We start from the raw sequence: 6,753 nt of genomic DNA, 5'->3' as shown, positions 1-6,753 counted from the left end.
TGGGCCGCGGACCGTTCGCAACAAGAAGTGCGAGGTACAAACGAGCACGAAAAGGGGTGCTTTTGCAGTAAAGCTGCAAGGGGTGATGTCTCGAGAAGTTTAAGAATAGGTAAGACAGACAAGAAGTATAAAGTTCATACCCAACTCTGGTAAAGCTCTGATGTGTTTACATTACGCACCCTGGATTTCACACGTGTTTATGTATTCTTCCGATTCTCACGTTTAATCACACACTCATATCCCAGACCTACGCTGCGGTGTTTTCACCAGCCCCGCTCATGGCTTCACAGCATCTGGGTCTGCCCGGATTGCCCAAATATGTGGGTGGAGAAAAGATACGGACTTTTTAAAAACATTATTTTTATTAACAGATAATATATTATTTTCTCCAGGGGTACAGGTCATCACATTCCACATTCCACATTTCACATAGGCTTACACACTTCACAGCACTCAACATAGCACATACCCTCCCCAATGTCCAAAACGCAGCCACCGTCTCCCGACCCCCCTACCCCCCCAGCAACCCTCAGCTTGTTTCGTAAGATTAAAAGTCTCTTATGGTTTGTCTCCCTCCCGATCCCATCTTATTTCATTTATTCCCTTCCGTACCCCCCAAATCCCCCACTTTGCTTCTCAGATTCCTCATATCAGGGAGATCATGATAATTGTCTTTCTCCGATTGACTTATTTCGCTAAGCATAATACCCTCTAGTTCCATCCACGTTGTTGCAAATGGCACGATTTTATTTCTTTTGATGGCTGCCTTGTATTCCATTGTATATAGATATACCACTGCTTCTTTATCCATTCATCTATTGATGGACATCAAGGTTCTTTCTATAGTTTGGCTGTTGTGGATATTGCTGCTATAAACATTTGGGTACACGTACCCCGTTGGATCACTACATTTGTATCTTTGAGGTAAATACACAGTGCAATTGCTGGGTCATAGGGTAGCTCTATTTTCAACTTTTATTTTTTTTTAAAAGATTTTATTTATTTGACAGAGAGAGAGATCACAAGTAGGCAGAGAGGCAGGCAGAGAAAGGGGGAAGCAGGCTCCCTGCTGAGCAGAGAGTCTGATGTGGGGCTTGATCCCAGGACCCTGAGATCATGACTTGAGCCGAAGGCAGAGGTTTAACCCACTGAGCCACCCAGGCGCCCCTATTTTCAACTTTTTGAGGAACCTCCATACTGTTTTCCAGAGTGGCTGCACCAGCTTGCATTCCCACCAACAGTGTAGGAAGCTTCCCCTTTCTCTACATCCTCACCAACATCTATTGTTTCCTGACTTATTAATTTTAGTCATTCTGACTGGCATGAGGTGGTATCTCATTGTGGTTTTGATTTGTATTTTCCTGATGCCGAGTGATGTGGAGTGATGTGGAGCCCTTTTTCATGTGTCTGTTGGCCATCTGGATGTCTTTGCAGAAATGTCAGTTCATGTCTTCCACCCATTTCTTCATTGGATTATTTGTTCTTTGGGTGTTGAGTTTAAAAAGTTGTTTATAGATTTTGGATACTAGCCATTTATCTGATATGTCATTTGCAAATATCTTCTCCCATTCTGTCAGTTGTCTTTTGTTTTTGTTGACTGTTTCCTTTGCTCTGCAGAAGCCTTTGATCTTGATAAAGTCCCAATAAGGATATGGACTTCTTTTAAGAAGCCAGACCTCCCGATTTTCAAATTTAGTATAAAAATTTTCAAACATACAGAAAAACATAAATAATGACAAGTTAGATTCCAAAAATTAAGATTGCCTTATTCGCTTCATCTATCCTTTCTTTTTCTTTGCTGAGTTAGACAACCTATTTCACCCCTATTTTATGATGCATCCCTTTTTTAGTAGACTTCTAACATATCAAGTTGGCTAAATTAAAAGAGATTGATCCCACTCAGCACTGGCAGGAATTTGGGTAAGAGGCATTCAAACAGTGGATTGAAGAAGGAAAATTACTGCTCAGTTAAAATCATAATGGTAAGATTACTGCAAAGATGGTCCCAACAATTCTTTCTCTGTCTCTGACTTACATGTTATTACTCCCATCAAGAAGTGAAGTTTAGGGGCACTTGGGTGGCTCAGTCATTAAGGGTCTGCCCTCAGCTCAGGTCATGATCCCAGGGTCCTGGGATCGAGCCCCACATCGGGCTCCCTGGTCAGTGGGAAGCCTGTTTCTCCCTCTCCCACTACCCCGCTTGTGTTCCCTCTTGCACTGTGTCTTTCTTTGTCAAATAAATAAATAAAATCTTCAAAAAAAAAGTGAAGTTTATAAGGTGCTTGGATGGTACAGTTGGTGTAGCACCATCTCTGGATTACTGCTCAGGTCATGATCTCAGGGTCTTGAGATATAGATTGAGCCCCTGTTGTAGTCTCCACTCAGTGTGGAATCTACTTAAGACTCTTTCTCCCTCTGCCTTTACCCTCCTCTAAAAATAAGTAAATAAATCTTAAAAAAAAAAAAAAGTGAAGTTTATTTCCCCTTCCTTGAATCTGGACTGGACTTATCACTTGCTTTGACCAATAGAAAGTGGTGGAAGGCCTCATCAGATTTGAGAAGGCAAAAGAGAGCATCAGTGAACTAGAACTAGAACACTGAACTAGAACACCTGTGTTCTAGATTAATAAAAATTACACAGTCCAAAGAACAGAGAGAGGAAAAAAATGAAGGAAAAGTAATGGAGCTTCATAAACATTCCAATACATATGTAATGGGAGTTTCCAAAGGCGGAAAATAATATCTGAAGACTTCATTGGAAAGTTAGTGGTGTTCTGGGACGTCCAGCAAAGCCAGAAGAGGACTGGCAGCTTCCACTTTCATCCCCTAGGTATCCAGCTACCATGTAAAGAAATGTAGTTCAGCCTAGCCAAGTTGACATTTTAAAGCCATCACAGTCCATTCCGTGTCAACTTGACACCCACACACTTTACAGGAACTATTATAAATGAACTCTCTAAGAACCCTTATTCAAAAAGTATGTTGTCCTTACCATACATAGTGTCCTGGAAAAGTTGTAAGAACCAACGGCATCTTTAACTTAAAATTAGCAAAACTTCTAGAAACACTTTAGCAACCTGACCAAAGGCCAGAAGCCCTGATGGCTATATGGGTCACTCCCTTGGGGATACAATATTATCCCCCTAAAAACTGATAACTGGAAGGCCCATTTATTTAGAGATTCTACTGCCAATACTAGACTCTGCCCTGCTCCATGCAGACATGGCAAAATAGTGCAGGAGATTCTTATACTATACCCAGTCCTAGCATCAACAGGTCAACACTGCCTTTCCACAGCATCTCCCTAAATAGCCTCTTTGTGCTCTTCAACCGTGAGGTTTTATCTATAAGAAGAGACAACAGAGAAAACTGCTCTTGAGCCTCATTGTATGGGACTTTATCAGGTACTGTTAAAAAAAAAAAATACAGCAGTGAAACCAGAGTGTCAGTTCTTCAGTATGTATTTCAGAACTAAAGAAGAAGTTCTTCCGAAAGTAGATGTGGTACAACTAGAAACCTACTCCAATAGAGGACTTCAGACAAAAGATTCTCTAAGATACTCTAGAAGCAGCTGATCTTCAGAAGTCTATAGCTGACCAAAGACCTCTGGAAGAAATAGCTGACCTCAGATAATGAATAGCTTCTGCCCAAGATGTCAGACCAAGACTTCTGTTAAAGTCCTGTTTTGTTTTTCTTCTGCTTGCTTCTATTATTTTTCTCATTCCTATAGGTCCCTGGTTGTCACCTACCCATAATGGTCCTTTTTTCTCTTTTCTTTCTCCTTTCATATAATTGTTAGGTTGGAATGTATTCACTCTAATGCCATTCTTAAATTATTCCAAACAGTAAGCACTACTCTCAGTCTTACCAGCTGCTAAATATGCTGTCCATTGTCAGACCACCATGATATATTGTATATATATGAATGAACAATTCTGGTCTCGTCATATGAGACTATAGGGAATTATAGCCAATTTTTTCCACATGTACCTACAGGGACAAATGACCTTAAACAGATCAACCTGTGACTGCTAGTGTCCCTGACTCCCATAAAAGGCTAGTTATTACAATCTAATGATCAGACCACAGGTAACTGTAGACTTGAATCTGACAACTTTTGTAGTGTTATGGGTCAGTTACTCATCACTTGGGTAGTAGGAATCCAAATAGGTAACAAAGCTAATGTAAGGCTTTGGTCCCAATCTCATGTCCTGGGCAACTTTTTCCCCCTTGATTTCTATGTGCCCCTGCTGGATTCTACTTCCTTTGCTGCCAGGACAGCTGTCTTGTTTTTCTCACACTAAAACCTAATGCAGTTTAGAAATAGTATCCTAAGATCTGAGTGTGTATAGAAATCCTTTGTACAGAAATCCTGTTAGTCACCAATGCTGGAAATTCTAACACAGATAGGAGCTCCAAAATGAGGAGCTTGACTATTCAGGCACTCTGGCAAGTTGCTAACTCATTGTTTACGTGGACAATCAGAGCAGTATTTCCAACGGAGGGAAATAAAAAGACTTTAGAAGACCTATCACCGACTCTGGCAGAAGTTATTAATGATATCACCTCTTCCCTACATGGAAGAGCTGTAAATTTGCCTCATTTCGCTGGCACAAGTAGTTACGGGCATTTGTGCTACCCTAAACCTCTAATTGACTAACCATGGTGGTATCTGTGCCATGGCCATAATTTCTTGCTGTTCTTAGGTATATGAAATAGACATGGTAGCACTGGGTATATATTGCCTTAAAGAAAACACTACTTGGCTCAATACTTCTTCACAACTGCTCTCTTATTAGAGTATTGCTGTGATAATACAATAACAGAAGATATGATAACAGTTTATATGGGGAAAATTGAAAAATCTGTAAGTTGTGAAGATCTGGAGGTCTAGTATATCTGAATTAGCCAAGCTTTCTCAAGCAAGGGAATGACCAAAGCGGGGGAACTGAGGAACTAAGTATACCAACGGACAATCAACACACCATATATGACAATAGGACTCTGACACACCTCTGCAGTAACCAACCTGAAAGGCAAACCATAGCCTCTACAGCAATCAGCCAGAACTTGGCCAATGACTGCTAGTAGCCCTATTTTGTTTGTCCCCACTTTCAACTTAGGATCAACCATCGAGAGCCAAATAAGCTCCCCAAACGAATCATGTAAGATGTCCTGGGGCACCTGGGTCACTCAGTGGGTTAAGCCTCTGCCTTCCGCTCAGGTCTTGATCTCAGGCTCTCTGCTCAGCAGGGAGCCTACTTCCCCACTCCCTTTGCCTGCCTCTCCCTACTTGTGATCTCTCTCTGTCAAATATATAAATAAAATCTTAAAAAAAAAAAAAAAAAAGATGTCCTGCTCCTAGTTAACCTACCTCCAGCTTTCCCGTGCTAACAACCTCCAGTCAGGGCATCCCTGAAGCTTCATTCTTTTTCTTCTCATTTTAAAGCATGCCTCTGGCATCTCTGCCAAATGCAGGTGATAGTAGCTGATCCTTTGCAATAGCAAGCTCTGAATAAATAGCCTTTGTACTCTCATTTGAGTGAGCTTCACTTATTTTCACAAGTACAGAGCCCTTCATCTTACATACAGAGAAGGCTGAGACCCAGAGAATCGTGGATGTGACCTCACACCCAAATGGCTTTGCAGTATTGGGTCTTGAGAAACGGATTCCTGGTCATCTGTCAATATCCATCATCCTTTTTCCTTAATAACAGAATCCCCCAACTTTTAACTGGGCTATTTGCTGCCCAGGACAAAGACCAATTTCTGGCTTCCCTTGCCATCAGATCTGGTCCTGTGTCTTAAGTTCTAGCCAGTGATCTATAAGCAGATGTAGTATATAACAGTTATTTGTTGAGGAGTATCTAAAGTACAGTCTTCATGTTTATGCTTTATTTGGATAATAATTGAATTGAGGATGTGGAGAAAAGGAACTCTCTTGCACTATTGGTGGGAATGCAAACTGGTGCAGCTGATGTAGAGAATAAAGGCAAAAGAATGTAGATAAAATTAAGTCTCCTTACAACTTACAGCCCATTGGCAAATACTTGGGTGGGGAAAAAAAAGAAAAAAATAATTAAAGAAGTCTTTTCACATTGACTTGAGTGTGTGCTTCCGTCATAAAGAACTTGGCTGGTCTTTGTCCTTGGTTCTCAGGAGGTAATCGTGAAATCTGTGGAATTTCCTGCGTGATAAGAGTGTCTTTGTTATTCATAGTGGGTCTCAGGGGACCACACCTGATAGTTGAAGCGGTTGAGATGACTCTTGGGATACCTGGGTAGCTCAGTCAGTTAGGCATCTGCCTTTGGCTCAGGTCATGATCCTGGGACCCAGTCCTGCATTGGGCTCCTTGCTCAGCAGGGAGCCTGCTTCTCCCTCAGCCTGCTGCTCCCCCTGCTTGTGCTCCCTGACAAATAAATAAAATCTTAAGAAAAAAATAAAAAGATGACTCTTGGTTTCCCCTGGTTTATACTAATTAGATGATTCAAGATAGAGGCTGGCCAAGTGAGAAAGACCCATCTTGTGATTAGAGAGTTGGGACTTTGAGCCATGTGATATTAGCCTGACCACCAGGGAGGGAAGGGGCACTGGAGATTGAGTTCATCTGTGTGGTCAACCAACCGTGACAACATGAAACCCCAGTGAAAACTTTGGACTATGAAGCTCAGGTAAGCTTCCCTAGTTTGCAGTACTCTGCGTAGTTATACATTGCTGTACCAGTCAGTGGTATGTTCCCGGAGAAGATGAAAG

This window comes from Meles meles, chromosome 15, assembly GCF_922984935.1.
Source record: "Meles meles chromosome 15, mMelMel3.1 paternal haplotype, whole genome shotgun sequence".
Taxonomy (NCBI): Eukaryota; Metazoa; Chordata; class Mammalia; order Carnivora; family Mustelidae; genus Meles; species Meles meles.
This window is presented reverse-complemented; position numbering follows the sequence as displayed.